At 45.2% G+C, this 20,240-nt stretch overlaps 1 protein-coding gene across 3 annotated transcripts in view; it reads right to left on the minus strand.

Annotated features, from left to right (window-relative positions):
• Positions 1-20,240, minus strand: part of PITPNC1 (phosphatidylinositol transfer protein cytoplasmic 1) — a 257,099-nt gene that overhangs the window by 174,037 nt on the left and 62,822 nt on the right. Inside the window, exon 1 of one of the 3 annotated variants that reach the window (XM_032320019.1) lies at positions 13,520-13,651. The exons of the other annotated variants lie outside the window; for them this stretch is intronic. The gene's annotated coding sequence lies outside the window, so the exon portion shown is untranslated. Of the gene's footprint in view, positions 1-13,519; positions 13,652-20,240 lie in introns of those variants that run through there. 3 annotated transcript variants of the gene reach the window in all.

The following is a 20,240-nucleotide window of genomic DNA, read 5'->3' on the forward strand; positions in this document are numbered from 1 at the left end:
CTGGATGAAATGAGACAATCTGAGAAAGACAATTATCATATGAGCTCACTGAAACGTGGAATTTGAGAAAAAAAGGCAGAGGATCATAGAGGAAGAGAGGGAAAAAAATGAAACAAGAAACTTGAAAGGGAGACAAACCATAAGAGCCTCTTAATCTCCGGAAACAAACCAAGCGTTACCGGAGAAGAGGGAGGAGGGAGGGACGGGGTGGCGGGGTCATGGACACTGGGGAGGGTATGTGGGAGGGACGGGGTGGCGGGGTGATGGACACTGGGGAGGGTATGTGCTATGGTGAGGGCTGTGAACTGTGTAAGATGATGATTCACAGACCTGTACCCCTGAAGCAAATAATGTACTATATGCTAATAATCTAAAAAATCTTGGATTAGATAAATATTAATAATATCTGAATTTTGGGTGCCTGGGTGGCTCAGTGGGTTAAGCCTCTGCCTTCGGCTCAGGTCATGATCCCAGGATCCCGGGATCGAGCCCCGCATCGGGCTCTCAGCTCAGCGGGGAGCCTGCTTCCTCCTCTCTCTCTGCCTGCCTCTCTGCCTACTTGTGATCTCTGTCTGTCAAATAAATAAATAAAATAAAATCTTTAAAATCTTTAAAAAATAATAATAATAGTAATAATATATGAATTTTATTGCTCAAAAAAAAAAAATTCACTCTCCCTCTCCTTCTGCCCCTTCCTTTCTCCCCGATCTCTTAAAAGAAAAAGGGGGGGGGGAGATTTATAGTTTGGCAATATGAAGAGATTCCTGAGGATGGAGGGTAGCAACAGGAGCACAATAATATGAATGTACTTAATACCCCTGAACTGTACATTTAAAGATAATCAAGGTAACATACTGTGTTATGTATATTTTAACACAATTTCAAAAATTTAAAAAAAAAAATGAGTCCAATGCGTGTCCCTCACGTACTTCTCTCTGATGTTCATGGCAATTACTGAGGACAAAATCCCAAAGGCCGACGTGTCATCTGTTAAAACCATGAAGCCAGTGGTCTGTGCCCAACAAACCCCAGGCCCTGGAGTCTATCTGGAAGGCCTGGCTGACTCAAGTAAGAGTTACAGAGCCTCACAACTCCCCTGGAGCACCGGAGGCCCGCCTGGCAGGCCCTGCATTTCATGTTATGTAACAAGCAGGCTGCTAGCTTCCAAACAACGGGAGGTGAATTCCGATGGGCTCCACGTCTGGGCTGAGCCAACCAGTGATTAATTCCCAAATAACTTCATACAGAGTCTTTTCTTAATTCCCAAGTGCACTAATGTCACTTACGTATGAGCTGAGAAATCTCAAGTTTTCTCTTTGATGGGCTGACTCAAACCTATTTTGAAAGAGGGGCTTATCTTCCATCTTTTCCTTCCTTTCTGCTCAGGATTCTAGGGGAAAAGAAAACTCCAGCAAGGAGAAAATTCCTCCAGTAACTGCTCAGACCTGGTCAATAACCCAAAGCTTTCAAGCAAGTGAGGGGTTTCCTTTACGAGAGCCCTGCAACAGACCCAGAAGGAAAAATAGGGCAGGTCCTCTCTGCCAGTGGTCCTAAATCACTCTTTCCATCAGCAGTCTGCAATGATCCTACACAAGGGATGACACGTGAAGATGTTTTCTAGGGGAAATCATGGGAGCCCTAGAGGCCGGTCACCAAGCACATGTGACTGAGCTCTGGCCAGGCATCGAAATAAACCAGTGGCCCCAGAGCAGCTCTCACACTTGGCCGAGAAAGTCTGTCCTGATGATTCACCATTAAGCCCAAAGTTTGGCAGCTGGAAAAATGTCAACTTTCCCCTTTCTTAAGAGTTTGCAAATTAACAGTTCTGCCAGAAGCCAATCATTCAATAGGAGTTGGATTAAGTCCTTGGACACCCTTCTACTGAGCTCAGATAGACTTAGGAAAAACACTCATTTGTTTCTTTGGCATAACGTTTTGCACAATAAAATAAATTTCTCTAATTTTGAGCCATCACAGAAGAGGGGAGAGGTTCCTGTTCATGGAGGCGAAAGGAAATCTACCTTAAATGGTATGACTCATGTGTGCTACGTTCGAACTGACGCACATGTATTTTTTTTTTCCCCAAATAGGTATTTAGGAAAACACGCCACAATACTCTTTAATATAGAATTCACCACTTTGGGGAACTCTAGAAGACATCCTGAAGAGTGAGGGGTTTCTAGCTCCTTACTACCACCCGTTGCTCCAAAAGCATAGAAATCATTCAGTCAACTATGGTCCTCATAATGTTACACATGCCCCCCCCGCCCATAGGCACCATGCACGCCTCCCTACGTTGCGTTCACCCAATCTGATTGTCCTTGGATGGAAAGGAGAAGAACTCTTCGCTCACAACTGCCATTCAAGCTTCATAGTTTCCAACCACAAGGTTCTGTGGAGTCCATGGAACTCTAGAACCATGAACCGGTCCACCAAGTTCGTGGACAGCAGTATCTCAGGGGCACACTGATACCATCTCACATCAAAGTCATTTTCTCATTAGGTCTTCGGACACAGACATAAGGTTAGCAAAACAATATACTGCCACAGGAGGAGGGAGGAAAGGGGTGTCTTCCACCGTTATTTCCTTAAAGGTATGCCAAGCACCATATATAAGTTAACAGCCTATTCCTTTCTTTGCCCATAAGAGAAAATTCAGCCCATGAAACCCCAACATCAATACACAGTGAGTGTTCATGATACACAGCCCAACACTAAGATAATATACTCTATTCCAAAACACTGCCAAGACCCCGAGAACATTTCCTGGCATGCTGAAACAGAAGAGTGACCATAAATTATGTAAAGGGAGAAATTCCTTAGTACATTTCAGAAGAAAATAGAGTAACCTCTAGCAACAGAATTCTGTGCGTTACAGCTTTCGCATGTCAAAGTTTCAGCTTCATCAATTGCAACTTCTGATATTTTATTTAATACATTAGGAAGCATCACCAAAAGAATAATTTTAATATTTCTTCTAAATTCAATTAGGAGGGTTACATTTTTATGACAGTGGAACATTTGCAGGGCCGTTCTTTAATACACAAGTTATTAAATCCCACAGTCCCTTAATCCACACGGCAGACTAATCTAATGCATTTAAGCCGCCCTTGAGAAGCCATCCCTCAGCTCGTGGCTCGCACAGCATGATAGCTTTCGCTTTTCTGACCTAAGAAGTCATTTTTTTCCCTCTTGACATCTTAAGAGTCATCTTTAATAATGTTTTTTTTTTTTTTCGTCGTTCCAATGTCTTTCAACTCCTGATGTTCCAGACGGACTTGGCACATCCGTTCTTCTCCTAGAGAAATGCCCCTCAGCTGGGGTATTGCAGATACCCGAGCACACAATCGAGCAGATACCCTATTACAAAATCCACAAATCCAGGTGAAAATCCAGACACTTTCCAGTGGGCACCACACCTTTCCTGCTGTGCCCACAACAAATGCTCCCGGTAGCATGACCCACCAGGAAACTCACACACACACACACACACAGACACACAGACACACACACATACAGTCTAACCAAGGGCTTGGGGAGTAAGAATCCTGTGAGGACACTACCAACCTTAGGTAAGTCACTGGGTTTCTCTGAGTCTCTACTTCCCTATTTGTAAGACGGGATGACTAGTTTTAATCACCTTCACTGACACAATGACCAACAGTCAAAAGAAATCCCAATACTTAGGATGAAATCTAAAGTTTTTAATAAAATCTTTAGCCTCATTTCTTACAGAATTGTTCCAATATGTTTATGGGTCTGGGGGCGCCTGGCCAGCTCAGTCGGTTGAGTGTATGACTCTTGATCTCGGGGTTGTGAGTTCAAGCCGCACGCTAAGGGTCAATAGAGATTATTTACATAAATAACATCTTTTTTTAAAAAAGGGTCCAGACTAACTGACAAAGCAAGAAACAGCAAGTCCTAAATTAGGGTTCTGCTGCCTTAAATACTTTTTTCCAGAACCAGGTCAGATGTAAATTACTAATGACAGCAGCCCCTGGAGAATTACACCAGTTTATGTGGTAACTGAACTAATGATGAATTCTTTGGTATAAAGTCAGGATGGCCCCAATTTAGAATAACAAAACATTTCAACAGAGGCTTCTGTTTTTAATCTGGGATAAGTTGGCTATAAATTACCTCAGGACTAAGAGAAATCTAATTAGGCTAAGGGAGAGAGTAGGAACTAGCATAAGTATCCATCACGTAGGCACTCTGACAACAACTTTCCGAAGTCGGCATCATGCCCACAGCAGGCAAGGGAACGGGATAAAGAAACAGGTTAATAGAGATGAAGACAGAATGGCTATTCCATGACAACCAACAGCATCAGCTACATTATAAAACTTCCTCTTCTTCGGGTATAAACAAAGCTGTGTTTTGGAAATTAAGATCAATGTGCTTTTCAAGTAGAAAAAGCACAATGTGGGGCGCCTGGGTGGCTCATTGGGTTAAAGTCTCTGCCTTTGGCTCAGGTCATAATCCCAGGGTCCTGGGATTGAGCCCCATATCGGGCTCTCTGCTCAGCGGGGAGCCTGCTTTCCTCTCTCTCTCTCTCTGCCTGCCTCTCTGCCTACTTGTGACCTCTGTCTGTCAAATAAAAAAATATATATATTTTTTTTTAAAAAAAAAATAAATAAATAAAAAAGAAAAAGCACAATGTAAGTACAAAGTCCCGTCAGGCTACCTACCAATCCAAGCTGTTGGTACTTCTCTGAATGAAAACTTCTCATTCTCCCATTCCGCTCTCGGATGGGTGGGTGGGTGGTGGATGGTGGATAGATGGACAGATGGATTCATCGTCTTTGAAATCAATAAAACTCGAGGTCATAAAACATCCTCCCAAACATTTCTTATGATTAAACCGAAATCATGTCCCCAGAGAGACAATTCGTCTTAATGTTGATCAAAAAAGGCTAAGAGAATTCTTTTAAAAGATGGTATTTTCAGTTCGTTGACCACTCTGAAATCAGAAGGAAATATTTTATTTTTCTTGTCACTATGAGATTTCCAACTCATAGTGCTTTTCAAGTAGGGTGTAAAAAGGAGAAAGCCTGAAATACTTTAGAGATGGTTTGGCTGTAGAAGACTTCCTTACACTATGGCCACAAGTCCCATGTCTGCCCCAAATGGGCTTATAATTAATATGAATCAAAAAGTTTATCTCTAGGGGCATCTCGTGAGCTTAGTCGGTAGATCATGCAACTCTTGGGGTTGTGAGTTCAAGCCCCATGTTGGGTGTAGAGTTTACGTAAAAACAACAACAATAACAAAATGGAGTGGGTAGATGGTGGGCTAGCAAGGCAGCCAAGAAGGGGTAGGAGAAGCTGGGATCAAAGATGGCGCCCTAGGGCGCCTGAGTGGCTCAGTCGGTTAAGTGTCTACCTTTGGCTCAGGTCATGATCTCAGGGTCCTGGGATCAAGCCCTGTGTCCCATTCCCTGCTCAGCAGGGAATCTGCTTCTCCCTCTCTCTCTGTCCCTAACCCCTGCTCATGGTCTCACTAACTCTCTCTCAAATAAATAAATAAAATTTTAAAAGAAAAAAAAATAAAGATGGCACCCTCAACTCCTACTTCATCTCATTCCCAACCAAAGCACTAAATGGTTCTTACTATCTTCCTTCAACTACTTTCTTGTATCTCAGAGACTGTCAGAGAAATACCAAATCACAGGGATTTGGATTTCAGTGGGGTTTAGGGACCATATTTGGGGTGGGTTAAAGAATGGACCCCAACCTACCATTTGACTTTCAGAGGTTTTACATATAAAACCAGATCGTCTTTCGGGTTTATTCGCTGAAACTCTACAGACTTGAAAAATCTGATGTGAGCCAAAGATAGCAAAATTTGATCCTACTGTGAAGAAGGTAAGGCTATCCTAAAATTCACAAAACACAAATATTTTTACTTCTTCCAAAGATACAAGTAATCCCGGTAACCCAGTGAAGTAGAACCAGCCAGCTTTTCAATTCCCCTAAGCTCTGTTCCATGATCCTAGCCAATTTATTCCTCTGTGTTGATCTGGCCACTCTTTTGGCCCTTTGTATATATGACCTTGAATTGATATTGGTCCAGTTCCTCTATCAGTCTGTAAATCCCTTAAAGGCAGTACCCAAATTGTATACCTCCTCTGTATGGTTAATTCCTAAAGGAAGTGCCCCTCCAAAGATAACTCATGAAAATTCTACTCCCTTTAAAATTTCTTATTTTTTATTTTTCACAGGTAATATACATAGCAGAGATGGAAAGCTATCCAGCAAAATTCATTTTCTCCCTTCCCCATCGTATAGTGTTGTAGCTGGTCACATTTGGTTCCCTGCCATCCCTGCATTCCCACAGCAGGTGCCGGCTGGGGTTAGCCATGTGACTATGTCCCTGCTAAGGGGCTGAGCTGAAAGGATCTGGCTACTCTCCCTGCCCCCTCTTCCTCTTTGTGATAGTACCTAGCCTTGACCAGGTAGAAGATATGGAAAGGCCCTGAGGCACACAAGAGAAGCAGGATGAAAGGAACCTGGGTCTACCAATATCTAAATGGAACAGAGCCACCAGGAACATATATCTACCCTGGTGCTGTTAAATGAGAGAGAAATTCATTTCCCTAAATCTCAATATTGGGGATCTCTTAGCAGCTTGGCTTTTCACTGTAACTAATATATGCAAATTATACTGGAAAGAATGAAAAAAGATGAGAATCAGAAAAAAAGTCACCCTGGATCCTACCACACCTAAATAACTACTAACAATTAGGGTTCCTTCCAGACTTTGCTTTATTTAACAAAAAAAAAAAAAAAAAAAAAAAAAAAAAAAAAGAAAACCAAAAAACCCAGATACACGTTTTCTTACAAAAATGAAACCATATACGTTTATAGCCTCTCTCACTGAATATCATCTTCTACTTAATATACTGATATTTTTCTAGGGGTGCCTGGGTGGCTCAGTCGGTTAAGTGCCCAACTTTTGGTTTTGGCTCAGGAAGGTGAGATCAAGCCCCACATCAGGCTCCCTGCTCAGTAGGTTCCCTGCTCAGCATGGAATCTGCTTAAGAGATTCTCTCTCCCTCTGCCTCTCTCAGCTGCTCTCTCTTTCTCTCTCTCAAATGAAGAAATAGAATCTGTAAGGGCACCTGCGTGGTTCAGTCAGGCGCCTGGGATCAAGCTCCAAGTCAGGCTCCCTGCTCAGCGGGGAGTCTCCTTCTCCCTCTCCCTGCCATCTTGCTTGTGCGCTCTCTCTCTCTCTCTCAAATGAACAAATAAAATCTTTTTTAAAAATCTTCTAAAAATGTGTCTATTGGTATTTTTCTAAATTTAAAAATGCCTAATATTTTAATGACTATGTAATATTCTATTCGTTGGATTTGAACTAGGGTTATTTAATTTTTTAAAATATTTTATTTTTAAACAATTCTCACACCCAACATGGGGCTCAAACTCACAACTGTAAGATCAAGAGTTATATGCTTCACCGAGCATGCCTCGCCAGCCAGGCGCCCCCTAACAAATTTTTCATTGCTAGACATTTGGGGTTTTTTTTTTTTCTTCCTCTTAAAAATTCTGGTATAGGGGGGCACCTGGGTAGCTCAATGGGTTAAGCCTCTGCCTTCAGCTCAGGTCATGATCTCAGGGTCCTGGGTTGAGTCCACATCGGGCTCTCTGCTCAGCGGGAAGCCTGCCTCCCCCTCTCTCTGCCTGCCTACTTGTGATCTCTCTGTGCCAAATAAATAAATAAAATCTTAAAAAAAAAATTTCTGGTATAGGGGGGCCTGGGTGGCTCAGTCAGTTAAGTGTCTGCCTTCAGCTCTGGTCATGATCCCAGGGTCCTAGGGTGAGTCCCACATCGGGCTCCTGGCTCAGTGGGGAGCCTGCTTCTCCCTCTGCCTCCGCTCCCCCTGCTTGTGCTCTCTCTGATAGATAAATAAATAAAAATCTTTAATTAATTAATTAATTGAAAATTCTGGTATAAACAACATTGCAGAGAACATTATTATACATAAACTTTAACCTATCTGTCAGGTTCTCCCCACCCCCACCCCCACCCCAGGTCTCTATTCTTAACACATCTTTGTAAACAAAGCTGTTTCCTCTTTCTGGGTACCTATATTAAGTTATGTCTGAGAGGTATTTGCAAGGCTATATTCATTAATTATAATTTTGGATGAATGTTTTGGATGAATTCCCATTCATGTTTTGTCATCCACAGACAACTGGGAAACCAAACACGGTTCCAGCTCCCCAGTTGGCACCCAGGACGAATCCATGACCCCTACACAGTGATATCAGCCAAACTCCCCTAACTCGAGGTGGTCCTGGTTAGTAACAAGCACAAAAGGGAAAGCAGTAGCCGACCCGGGTTCCCGCTGACAAACCTTGATCTACATCTGTGTTGCCAATTACTTGTTCAACAAACCTGTTACTTTTTTAGAAATAATAAATAATTCAGGGAAAGTCATTTTTGAAGCGTCTGACATCTGTTGCTTGTATGACTCTGAATTATTCATCAGCGAGCATAAACAGTATTAATTAAAGAAAAGTACTGGAGCAAACCACTGAAATAGAAATGAACACTGCAGAAGAAAATGCCTTTACTCAAAGCATACTCACTTGTCATTGACAAATATCTCAGAGAACCTACCGGTCCTTGGGATTTAAAGGAACCGGCACCCTGAGGAATCAGAAGGCCAGACCTAAATGGTGAGCACTATTTCTGTTTCCAAATTTATACTTTCCCCCCTCTCCTTCAGAAAAATCACCGTCTTGGGTCTGGTCTCTCTGCATTCTACCTGCTCGGTTTGGGGGAGTCTGACGGTATTCAGAATGGAAGAAAGTTGACTCATCGGAGGTTCAAAAGAATCACAAGAGTAAGTAAGTATCAACTATCAAGTCCTCCTGTGCTATTTTGTAAACTGGGATTTAAATATATTAATGGGAGAGCTCCCCACCGCCTTCCAGCTCAGGATGGCTCGATGAAACTGGCTGCCACGGCCTGATCACTTATTTCCATGACGACTCTGGCACTTCCTTTTGACAACGCGCTTTCTTGTGGTAAAGAGCAAAAGAGAAAAAAGCTCACAGCCCCACCGCCACATGGGTGGCTCTTGGCTAATCCTCCCCCCCCCCCCCCCCCCCCCCCGTCTGTCTGTCGCCTCAATCAGAGCGACCTGAGACTCAGTACTGTCTCTGCCGCAGAAGACACTAGGGAACGTGTGTGGGGGGAGGAAGCATGTGAACACAAAGCAAATGTGTTAAAAGAGTTTTACGAAGCACTGTTGGTAAACAGATGTCTGGCTGGGGGGTGGTGGTGGGGGGGAGGCAGAGGGGCTCTGTCACTGGCTTCTCAGGTACCAGAAGAAAAAGGCCCCTCAGGGGAGGTGAGGTGGGGGGAGCTGCTGGCAGGGGGCGGGGCGGAGCGGGGTGGGGGGGGGCTCGAACCAGGAGATTTTCACAGAAACCTATTCCTTTGTGTGGCTCCAGTGAATTGCTCAGCAACCACGGCTTGCCTCCGAGGTAACCGGGCCTGCTCCCTCCACTCCAGTACCAACTGCTGGGGTTGCTGTGGGCAACAGAAGAGAAACACTAGGGAGGGGAGAGGGCCAGGAGGGGAGGAGGAAGACGGAAGAAAAGCCCCAAGCCCAGTGTGGGGTCCTTTCAAAGGTTCTGAATTCAGAGGGATGGCAAGCAACTGGCAAGGTCTTCTGGCGAGTGGCGAGCAATGAATGGCTTCTGTGCATAAATTAGCACTTCAGTCTCTCCAGATCGGTCCATGGGGACCCCACCAAAGCTTCCAGAAAAAGAGGGCCACAGACACCCTCCGCAGGTCTCTGGACCCTCATTCAGGGACACCCTTTCAAGGGACTTCACAGACAAGGACAAGCCTCCCTTGTTTCTCCAAGTTTGGTCTGTCATGGTGGTTTTGTTCCTCTGGCGAAGAAGGTTGGAGGAGGTACAGGAGCTGGGGGGAAGCTGGGAGGAGAGAAACAGCCCTGTCCGTATGGCCCTTCATCAAAGACGGCTTGTTGTTAAAGAAGACAGAGGAGGGGAGGAAAGAAACCAAGGCTCTCAGTTTCCCGAAAAAGGCTGAACAGGGACTCCAGTGTCTCTTTCAGGCACTCCCCAAAATGAAACTACAGATTTAGAAAAAGATCTCTCCTATAGCATTGGAGTTTAAGAAAAGAACCTAAAAAAGATCTCTTTTAGAAAGACAACAGATGGGGGTGCCTGGGTGGCTCAGGGGGTTAAAGCCTCTGCCTTCAGCTCAGGTCATGATCCCAGGGTCCTGGGATCAAGCCCCAATAGGACTCTCTGCTCAGCGGGGAGCCTGCTCCCCCCCCCCCCCCCCCCCCGCTCTCTCTGCCTGCCTCTCTGCCTGCTTGTGATCTCTGTCTGTCAAATAAATAAATAAAATCTAAAAAAGAAAAGATGGATTTGCTGACTCAGAGGGCTGCCTGGTCCAGAGGCCCCTCACCCAAAACCCGAGTCGGGCCGGGATGAAGCCTGTCCACCATGTCAGGTGCTCCCAGATGCCCCCCTCCCGCCCCACCCCCCAGTCTTCAGTGCTTTCACGTATTCAAACACAAACATTTACATGCAGAAAAACAGCAAAGTAAAAAGAGGCACTGCCTCCCTCCTTTCCCCCGCAAAAGCAGCTTCCAAGCTAGAGGGAGAGCCCAGGAGCGGCACAGGGTGAACTTAGCATGGGTTCACCAGGCAGACAGGACACCATTGTCCAAGGAGGAGCTGGAGGCAACCCACCCTGGGACACTTGGTGACAGCACCATGACGCACCCAGCCATTGGCTGCTATGAAAACTCGTGTTGAGCAAGACTTTGGGGAGGAATAGCAGGAGAGCCCCCGGGTTTTCTTGTGGCTGCGGTCTGGGAGGTGCGTGGAACCCGCAGAGCAGGCAGAAGTGGGGGCCCTCAATGGAGGCCAACCAAACCTTGAATGCTTTCTGGATGGGAAATATGAAATAAAAACAGGTGTCCTCGGGGGAGACACCCACGGGAGGCTCAGTCAATCCCCTCTCGGAGGCAACACTTAGCGTTGCCAACCTCCACTGTGCCCAGGGATCACCTGGGAATCTTGTTCTGGTGCAGATTTGACTCCGAAGGTCCTGGGTGGGGCTTGAGAGTCCGCATTTCTCACACGCTTCCAAATGCTGGCCACGCGCTGGGGAGCAGCCGTTCAGTGAAGGCACGAAGATCCCCCCGGAGTTCCCAAAAGGAAAACCCATCACCCAGACCTTCTCCAGGGAAATGAAATCAGTGTCCACGAGAGCAGGGCCAACCTCAGGGATTTTTTTTAAGTTTCCCAGGTGATTCTTCTGTCTGGTCAGCGCTGGGAACCCACTGGCTGGACTCCTTCTGCTCTCATTATAAATTAGAGATGTGGCCCCAGGAAACTTAGTGTCTGAGAATCTCAGTTTTATATCAGAAAAGGGGTTGCTGCCCAAATGGACTGATACAGAAACAAATACACAGAAAGCACACTGCAGAAAGATAGAAAAGGATAGTATTTTACATGATCATGTGTTAGCTTCTTCTCTCATTAAAGTGAGGAGTCATTAGGGTCCCTGACTAATCCAATTCCACAACGATCGGCTGCCCGCTAACTCTCTAGAAGAAACAGTCAGTTAGGGACCTCCCTGCTGTTCTATTAACCAACCCCCCCAAGCCCAATGCCTTGGGGTTCTAACTTTCTTAAATGACAAATGACTCCTAAGTGGATTTTAGGTCCCAACAGGATCCCAGCTAGTACCTCTCAAGTCCTTCTAAAGGGGCACCTGGGAGGCTCAGCCAGTAAATTGTCGGATTCTTGGTTTCAGTTCAGGTCATGATCTTATGGGTCATGGGATCAAGCCCCATGTCCGGCTCTGCACTCAGTGGGGAATCTGCTTGAGATTCTTTCCCCTTCTCTCTGCCCCTCCCCTCTGCTCATGCTCTTGCGAGCTCTCTCTCTAAAAGAAGTAAGTACATAAATGAATAAATAAATAAAATGCTTTTTTTAAAAAAGTCCTTCTAAAACTCTTTCAAATATGGGCACCTGGGTGGCTCAGTTAGTTCATCGTCTGCCTTCAGCTCAGGTCTTGATCCCAGAGTCCTGGGATGGAGCCCCGCATGGGCTCCTTGCTCAGTGGGGAGCCTGCTTCTCCCTCTCCCTCTGCTGCTCCTCCTGCTTGTGCTCTCTCCCTTTCTCTCTCTCTCTGTCAAATAAATAAATAAAATCTTTCCTAAAAAAATCTTTCAAATATGGACTCCTGGCACCAATGAATGACCGATGCAGGACCTACAAAGCAAACCCATGTTCCCTTCCGTTCCGCTCCGGTTCTATCCCTCTAATCCAGAGCTCCAGGGTGCACGGAAAGTGCTCGGCAGCCAACTTTCCACTTTCTGTGCAATAAACAAAACTCCAAAGGGCATCAGTTCTGCCAGCCGCCAACAGATGGCATCAGCGGTCGCACAAGGTCGTTGGAGCCCCAGCCTTGGCTTTGTTCCTTCATCTCTGTCATGTTTGCTGTTGGAAATGCAGTGTCTTGCTAAAAACTTACTGAAGGTGAAAAAAATTAGGTCAAAATGCAAGCATCTTTGGATAACGAAAAATTCCATAAAGGAGTAAGAAGCCCTGACCTCCCCAGCTCCCTTAGGAAACAACTTTACCAGCAACCAACACACACCCAGCTAGGTAAGTGTCAGGTTGGTGTTAGAACAAATGGGCTTTCAGAAACTCACCTGTGAAACCACTTCTGCGTCCCCAAGTGACATAACAACAAAGTTGCTCCTCCCGGCCCACAGAGAAACCACAGAGAAAGCAAACAAGCTTCCACCATCAAGCAAAGCCGTAACCACAGCAACTCTTTTCAGAACCAAAGACCCTCTGAGAAGCAGAACTCCACTTCCCCGTGTGATATACTGGGCTCCTGGGCTCAGCACATCAGCTCTTCCCCAGAAAACAGGGTCCTCCTTTATCAGCTGCAACAAGGCCGGTGTTCAAACTGAGCCGGCTTAGTTCTTTCTGCTGGAGTTTAGGTGAATGCTTTGTCTTAGCCTTTCAAAGGTACTGCTCAGGAATCCTGTGGATTGCCAGAATTACACAGAAATTCTTTTACATCTGTGGTTCTCAGCCTGGGGCAACTGTGCTATCCAGGGGACATTTGGTGGCACTGAAGACATTGTGATGGTCACACTGGGGGAAGAAGGAAGGATGTTGCTGGCACCTGGCAGGGAGAGGACAGAGAGGTTGCTGAGCACGCTACAGTGCTACAGTGCACAGCACAGCCCCCCAAACCGTCCAACTGTCAGCAGTGGTGCAGGGGAGAAACCCTGCTCGGGAGCCAAGAATGGGGGCCAAGAAAATTTGCATTCCTAAAGTCAATTTCCCACTTGACTGAGAAGACAAAAGCTAATTAATGGGAACTCCCTCCTGACGTCAAAATTGGCCGTCCCCGTCTTTCCTGGCCCCTGTTTTTGAGAACAGAGTGTCCCCTCATTGTCATCAAGGCCTCCCCTCTGAACCTCATGGTGGCTGACCTTCTCGGGAACATCGCCCCTATCCAGACTTCCTCAGCGTCCACGCTCTCGCCGCCTCCCGCCACCTGATTCAGAGAGACTGTTTTCCTATGTCAAAAACATCTTTCTGGGCGCGTGACTGACTCAAGTTGGTAGAGCATGGGACTTATCTCAGGGCCATGAGTTCGAGCCCCACGATGGATGCCGAGATTGCTTAAAAATAAAATCTTTTTTTAAAAAGAAAGAATCTCTCACTCTAAGAATGCGATCGATATCCTTGAGTCCTTACTGATATAAACAAATGACTGGATGGGTAAGTAAATAAATAAATGGAAGAGAAGGGACAAACCTTCCTTACAGAAGAATTCCAAGTAACAAACACGGAAGGAAGGAGAGAGAGAGAGAAAAAAATCACTAGTACCATGTTACGGTAATTGTAGCTGTAGGAAAGAGCCCCTGATGGAGACACAGGATACTTGCAGTGCGTCAAAGCATCTCTCAGAAAGTATTTATTTAAAACTGTGGTGGTTTCAGTGCACCCGGACAACCTTTCTTTGATCCCCCTCCCTAGGGGAGGTAGAGCTTAAAGGGGATTGTGGGCTGCTTCCAATGGCTTCTAATAGCTAGAGTTCGTCCCAAGGACAGCTTTCTAGAATGTCAGGCTGACATCTTCAGGGGGTTATATTCGAAGGTTATGGAGATATTTGGACACAAGACCCAAAAGCAACATGCACCCAGGTGTAGCTGGTAGATGGCTTTGCTTTTTTTTTTTTTTTAAGATTTTGAGGTTTCTCTCTCTCTTTTTTTTTAAAGATTTTATTTATGTATTTGACAGAGATCACAAGTAGGCAGAGAGGCAGGCGGGGGGCGGGGGGAGGCAGGCCCCACTGAGCAGAGAGCCCGATGCAGGGCTCAATCCCAGGGCCCTGGGATTATGACCAGAGCAGAAGGCAGAGGCTTAACCCACTGAGCCACCCAAGCATCGCGGATTTTGAGGTTTCCATCAAGATGCAGAGCTTGGTGTTTATCCATCGTGACAATAACTCGTCGAGCAAATCTGTTTTGGGTGCAGGCAAAGCAAACTTATTAGACCCCTAAAGGGACTTGCGGGTATGACAAGAGAAAAATATCGGCTTCCAAAATTCAGAATTTTGAAACGGCCGTTCAGTCACAGAGCACCTCAAGGGCCTCAATGACATCATCCATTAAGTTCCCACCCCACTCACTCTGTGTCGGAGTGAAGACGAAAAATGTACCACTGAAACCTCTCTCTCCATTCCTCACCTTCCTCTTCCAGTCTCCAATCAGGAAAAGAAACTGGAGTTGGGGGACGGGGCGGGGCGGGGGGGGGGGTTCTCCTGGATGCCTCCGAGCCCTTTTCAGCTAGAGTGGGAACAACAGCTTCCTGATTCCTTCAGGAAGGACTCAAATGGTCCTGGGGACAAGAATGCCAGGGTATTCTCTTGCAAAACGTAGGGTCAAAACCCTGTTCCTAGGAGGAAAATACTTATTTTTTAATAAAAGTAGATTAGTTGCTGGGTTGTTTGGGGCAGAAAATGAATACACCCTTCTGATGCCTGTTCAGTTGACTCCGGAAGAGAGAGGTAGAAAGACCGATCATGAGTAAAGCATCCATCTTCTCCTACCCACAGCCAAGGCCCACCACTCCTCCTCAAGCCAGCGAACCCCCAGTGGGACCCAGCTCAAGCTGCAGGTGCAGAAGACATAGGCAACTGATTTTTCTTTCCACTGGGTCCACAAGTACAGTTTTTCAAGAGAGGGGGCCAAGGACACTCAATTTGGAGGGCAAGGGAGCACTTTGAAGAGGGACCATCAGGGGACAGGTAAACTATGTTAAAGAGGATGAGAAAGAAAAAGGTTAAAGCCTGGCCCTGGTCTCCTGGCTGGGTGAGGCTGGAGGGTCCCTGCCTGGACCCGTTTACCGAGGAAGGTTGCTGTGAGTGCTGGCTGCTGAGGGGGCCCTATTTGCAACCTGGTCCCTTTTGCCTATAGAAGCCACTCCTGCTGGGAGGTTACACCTGCCCTGAAGGGGGCCCTCAACTGATCAATGGCTGACCCCTGGGTGGGGAGAGACTAGCTTTGGAGGGCAAGTCATGCTCCTGAGCATCCCAAGAGCCCGGCTGAACCTCAGCTCTCCCACATCTGTTCCACCACCCTCCCTACCTCACCCCCATGTCATACATCCGCTCCACGGAATAGCAGGACTTCTAAGAACCTGACCCAAGTAAGATTCTAGGATTTAAGCTTCTATGAAGTCTTGGGAGTATAGGGTAGATCCTAGAGGAGAAAGTCCAGTCCAACGACTCCAGCACTCCCTTGAGAACCAGATAGAAAGGACTTAGACCTTAGCCCAGGTGATGCCCCAAACACCAGAACTTCCAGGTTCTTTCTTATTTGGATTGGAGAAAGAACATCAGGAGAAAGGGCTCTGCCATCCCTGGGATGACCTATCTCCTAAACAGATTCTGTAATGAAAGGCTGATTTTGCTAGTTCTTGGCCACCTGGTATCCAAGCTGGGAAAAACTCAACATGGGCGAGTCCAATCTCACCGATCACATAGAAGGCAAAATGGGTTATGCCAGCCATCGAGTCTTCTTCGACAAGGTTCTTAACAGGATTTCACAATGGCGCTAGGCCTCTTTACTTAGTGCCTTTGAAGACTGTTTCCTATATACTGGATCAGTCAGAAATCTCATCCTTTACACACACTCTGTGACCTTCCCTTGCTCTTTCTCACCTCTCCTGGGGCACCTCAGGATGACTTCCCCAAGTCTTCATCTTAAGTTGGCCTCTGGAGACCACTCTAAGGCAGATGTACATTCAATAACATAAAACCTTAAATTCCTAGCCCCAGAGGGCGCACTCACAGTGTCTAGCCCAAGAATGCAAAGCATGCCTCTGTGACCTAACTGACAGTAACCTTCGTTAGAGTACTTGATTCTTGGGCCAAGAAGCTTAAAACCCCGATAATTGTAAAAAAGTGGTCTAAGACAGCCTAACAACGTCATACACCTCCTAAGACGGTGCTTCTTTGGTACAATTTTAAATTAACTTTTTAAATTAGCTTTCATAAATCTTTGCCTAGTCCGTTATATTTCAGATGGTGAATTTAGAACAGCGTTCAAAGATTTTTATGGAGCAAGTTCCACAGTTCCAATTCCAATTTACCATTCTCCCTTTACTGACTTCCTTTTGGAGTCACCAGTATATGAGTCCTTGAGGACTAAAAACCCAATGAATTAATCAAAGGAAAAATGTTCTGTATCCCCCATTTAGAAATTCGTTGAAATATAAATGAAATCCATCCTGAACAGCAGGACGTTCTGAGAAAGCCATCAGCCTAAATGCCTTTATGAATAACTATTATGTTAGAAGCTCAAAAGATTTTACATCTTGGCCACATGAATAATCAGACCACTAAGAACATGGGGGAGTGGGGGGTGGAGGAGAAAACGCACCTAAGACAGGTCTACACAAGTTTTTTTCTCTGCTTATATGAACACATAAGTTATCTCTTCATTTTCGCCACCATATACGTATCCAGGTAGCTTCTCCTAATATCTGTGAGGCTTCTTGACCCTAAGTTAGGGACTTCTGGAAACTGATTTTGCTTCCTCAGACCTCCAGTGAACTATGTGAGGTAAAAAGTAATCACAGCACGAACACAACATTCTGCTTAATCTTTAAGAACTGATCGTTTGGGCTCCGGAAAAACTGAATCAATGTTGAAACAAATGCATATTATGGAAATAGATGTCACAAATTTAGTTACTGCAATACTGATTAGCAGTATTGCAAATACATATTGAGAAAAGAAAACTTGGGGCGCCTGGCTGGCTCAGTCAGCAGAGCACACAACTCTTGATCTCAGGGTTGTAGGTTTGAGCCCCACACCAGGTGTACAGATGACTTAAAAATAAAATCTTAGGGGCACCTGGGTGGCTCAGTGGGTTAAAGCCTCTGCCTTTGGCTCAGATCATGATCCCAGGGCCCTGGGATAGAGCCCCGCATCAGGCTCTCTGCTCAGCGGGGAGCCTGCTTCCTCCTCTCTCTCTCTCTCTGACTGCCTCTCTGCCTACTTGTGATCTGTCAAATAAATAAATAAAATCTTTTTAAAAAATCAAATCAAATCAAATCAAATCTTAGGGCACCAGGATGGTTCAATCCATTAAGTGTCTGCCTTTGGCTCAGGCCATGATCCAGGGTTCTGGGATCCAACCCTGCTTAGGGCTCTCTGCTCAGCAGGGAGCTTGCTTCTCCCTCTCCCTTTTCTTGCTGCTCTACCTACTTGTGATCCCCCTCTCTCTCTCTGTCAAATAAATAAATAAAATCCTTTAAAAAGTAAAATTTTATTTAAAAATCTTAACAAAAGAAAAAGAAAAAAGAAAACTAACACAAATCACACTTTCAACTCCCCCTGCCTGTCATGCAGAGGTACAAAGAGAAAACTACTGCCCACCAGTATTACCTCCCTCCTGCTATTCTAAACTGTTACTAGCTTTGCAACAGTATTTATAAGTCTGAATTATTATAGGATGCTTATCATTCTTAAAATTACAAATGCTAAATATCATTAGTATATTACTATATATACCTGTGTGTAATTATAAACACAATCTATGTATTTGTCTATAAAACTGAGCCTCGAAAAACAGATATTTGAACTGTGCAACTGCACTCACATGCACATTAGTATTTTCCTTACGACTTTAATAGTATTTTCTTTCCTCTCGCTTACTCTACTGTAAGAATACAGTATGTAATGCATATAACATACAAAAGATGTGTTAATCGATCGTATTTTACAGTAAGGCTTCCTGTCAACAATGGGCTATTAGAAGTTAAGTTTGGGGGGAGTCAGAAGTTATATGTAGATTTTCAATTGCACAGGATGGGGGGTGGTCCATCTGTGTCCCTAACTCCTGCAATTCTCAGAGGGTCAAATGGAATTATTCAGTGACTGAACTAGGATTTTTCCTTCCCGGAAATCTGCCAATTAAGAAATGTCATTACAGGGCACCTGGGTGGCTCAGGGGTTTAAAGCCTCTGCCTTCGGCTCAGGTCATGATCTCAGGGTCCTGGGATTGAGGCCCGCATCGGGCTTTCTGCTCAGTAGGGAGCCTGCTTCCCCCTCTCTCTCTCTGCCTCTCTGCCTACTTGTGATTTCTGTCTGTCAAATAAATAAATAAAATCTTTAAAAAAGAAAAAAGAATGTCATTACATGATACAAATTATTTCCCTTGTTCCACCCCATTTGTATAAAAGCAGTCTTTTTTCCAGCAAAGTATGTTTTTCAAAAGTGTCTATTATGTGGCAGTAGGTCACTACAGCTTAACCTACAGATTGCTATGTATCAGGAACATGACAGAAGAAAGAAAAGAACCCCCCTGCTAAACCCCCTCCTCCTAACCCCAAAAAATCCAGAACTCTCCTCCTGATGAAAGCAAATGAACTTCAGAGATGAGAGCTACAACATCACAGTTTTTACACTCAAGAAGGGTGTTGTGAAAGCGAACGGAACTTGACCCAGGAAAGAAGTGGGAGCGCAGCCCTCCCAGGAAGGGTGCTGGCAGAAATCCCAGGGACGGGTAGTTATCCTGGTGGTGTAACTAACTAGTTCAGGGACAATGGACAAGCTACTGAATACTTTCAGGTTTCTGATTCCTTGTTTATAAAGTTAGAACGGTAAACTGAAAGATCGAAGATCCATGCCAGTTCAAAATTCTATGATTTTAAGGACAACCACTTCAATATCTAGCCATTGCTGAGAATCGGTGACACTGAACCCGACTCCTGAAGCTGAACAGTGGTTGCTGGAAAGATTTTGCTTCGTCACTCTCCAACACAATAGGATGGGTTTGGAGAAAAACAGGAAAGCACGTCCTGTGTGATATGCATGTGGTTCCCTTAAATGAAAGGATACTCCCTATTTCGTGAGTTCCCACAAAAAGTTCAATGTCATCTACTAACACAAACCAGCCCTACTTGCGAACTGCTCCTACAACTGTACGTTTATCCTGTGCTGTTCCACTGAACCTGTTATTTATTTGACTCAAGTAGGAACATTCTAGAAGCCTTTCCAAAATAGGAGTATAGATTATGTTTTACTTCTAATTTGTATAATCCCTGACACCACTGGAATTTACTCTTTTCATACACGCGGCTTAAGGCAGGAGAAGGCAAAAGCTCTGAGCCCCAGAATACAGATATAGGCTAACCCCTGCAGCCAAGTGCCCAGACTGAGAGCAAACCCTGCCATCGTAAACTGTTTGTTCACCTCTAATGAACAATGGCAAGCCGGAGGCTGACAGCGAAAGTATGGAAAATCAATGCGTACTAACTCTGACAGACAATTCCGGGTGCAGAATACCTGCCACAGGTAATAAATCACTTCATTTAAGTTTATCTTTTTAGCAGTGCACAGTGGATTATACCCATACATCACTTCCACCTCTCTCTTCTGTCCTATTGACAAAGGACAAATTGAGAAGGATGGTAGCAAAGCTGGGAGAGAGAAGGGAGGAAAACAGAGAGCTCCATTACTGGGCCAGCGCAGTAAGAGAAGTAATAACAATAATAAAACAACGTCATTCTTTTCTAATGGTGTCAGTTCCATCTATAAAATCTTAAGGCGTTTGATGGATTTACTGATGAGGTTACCACGGAGTGGAAGACAAAGGCAGTTTTCTTTCTTTCCCAACCCCTCTGGATGTACGATAT

The sequence above is a fragment of the Mustela erminea genome, chromosome 18, assembly GCF_009829155.1.
Source record: "Mustela erminea isolate mMusErm1 chromosome 18, mMusErm1.Pri, whole genome shotgun sequence".
NCBI lineage: Eukaryota > Metazoa > Chordata > Mammalia > Carnivora > Mustelidae > Mustela > Mustela erminea.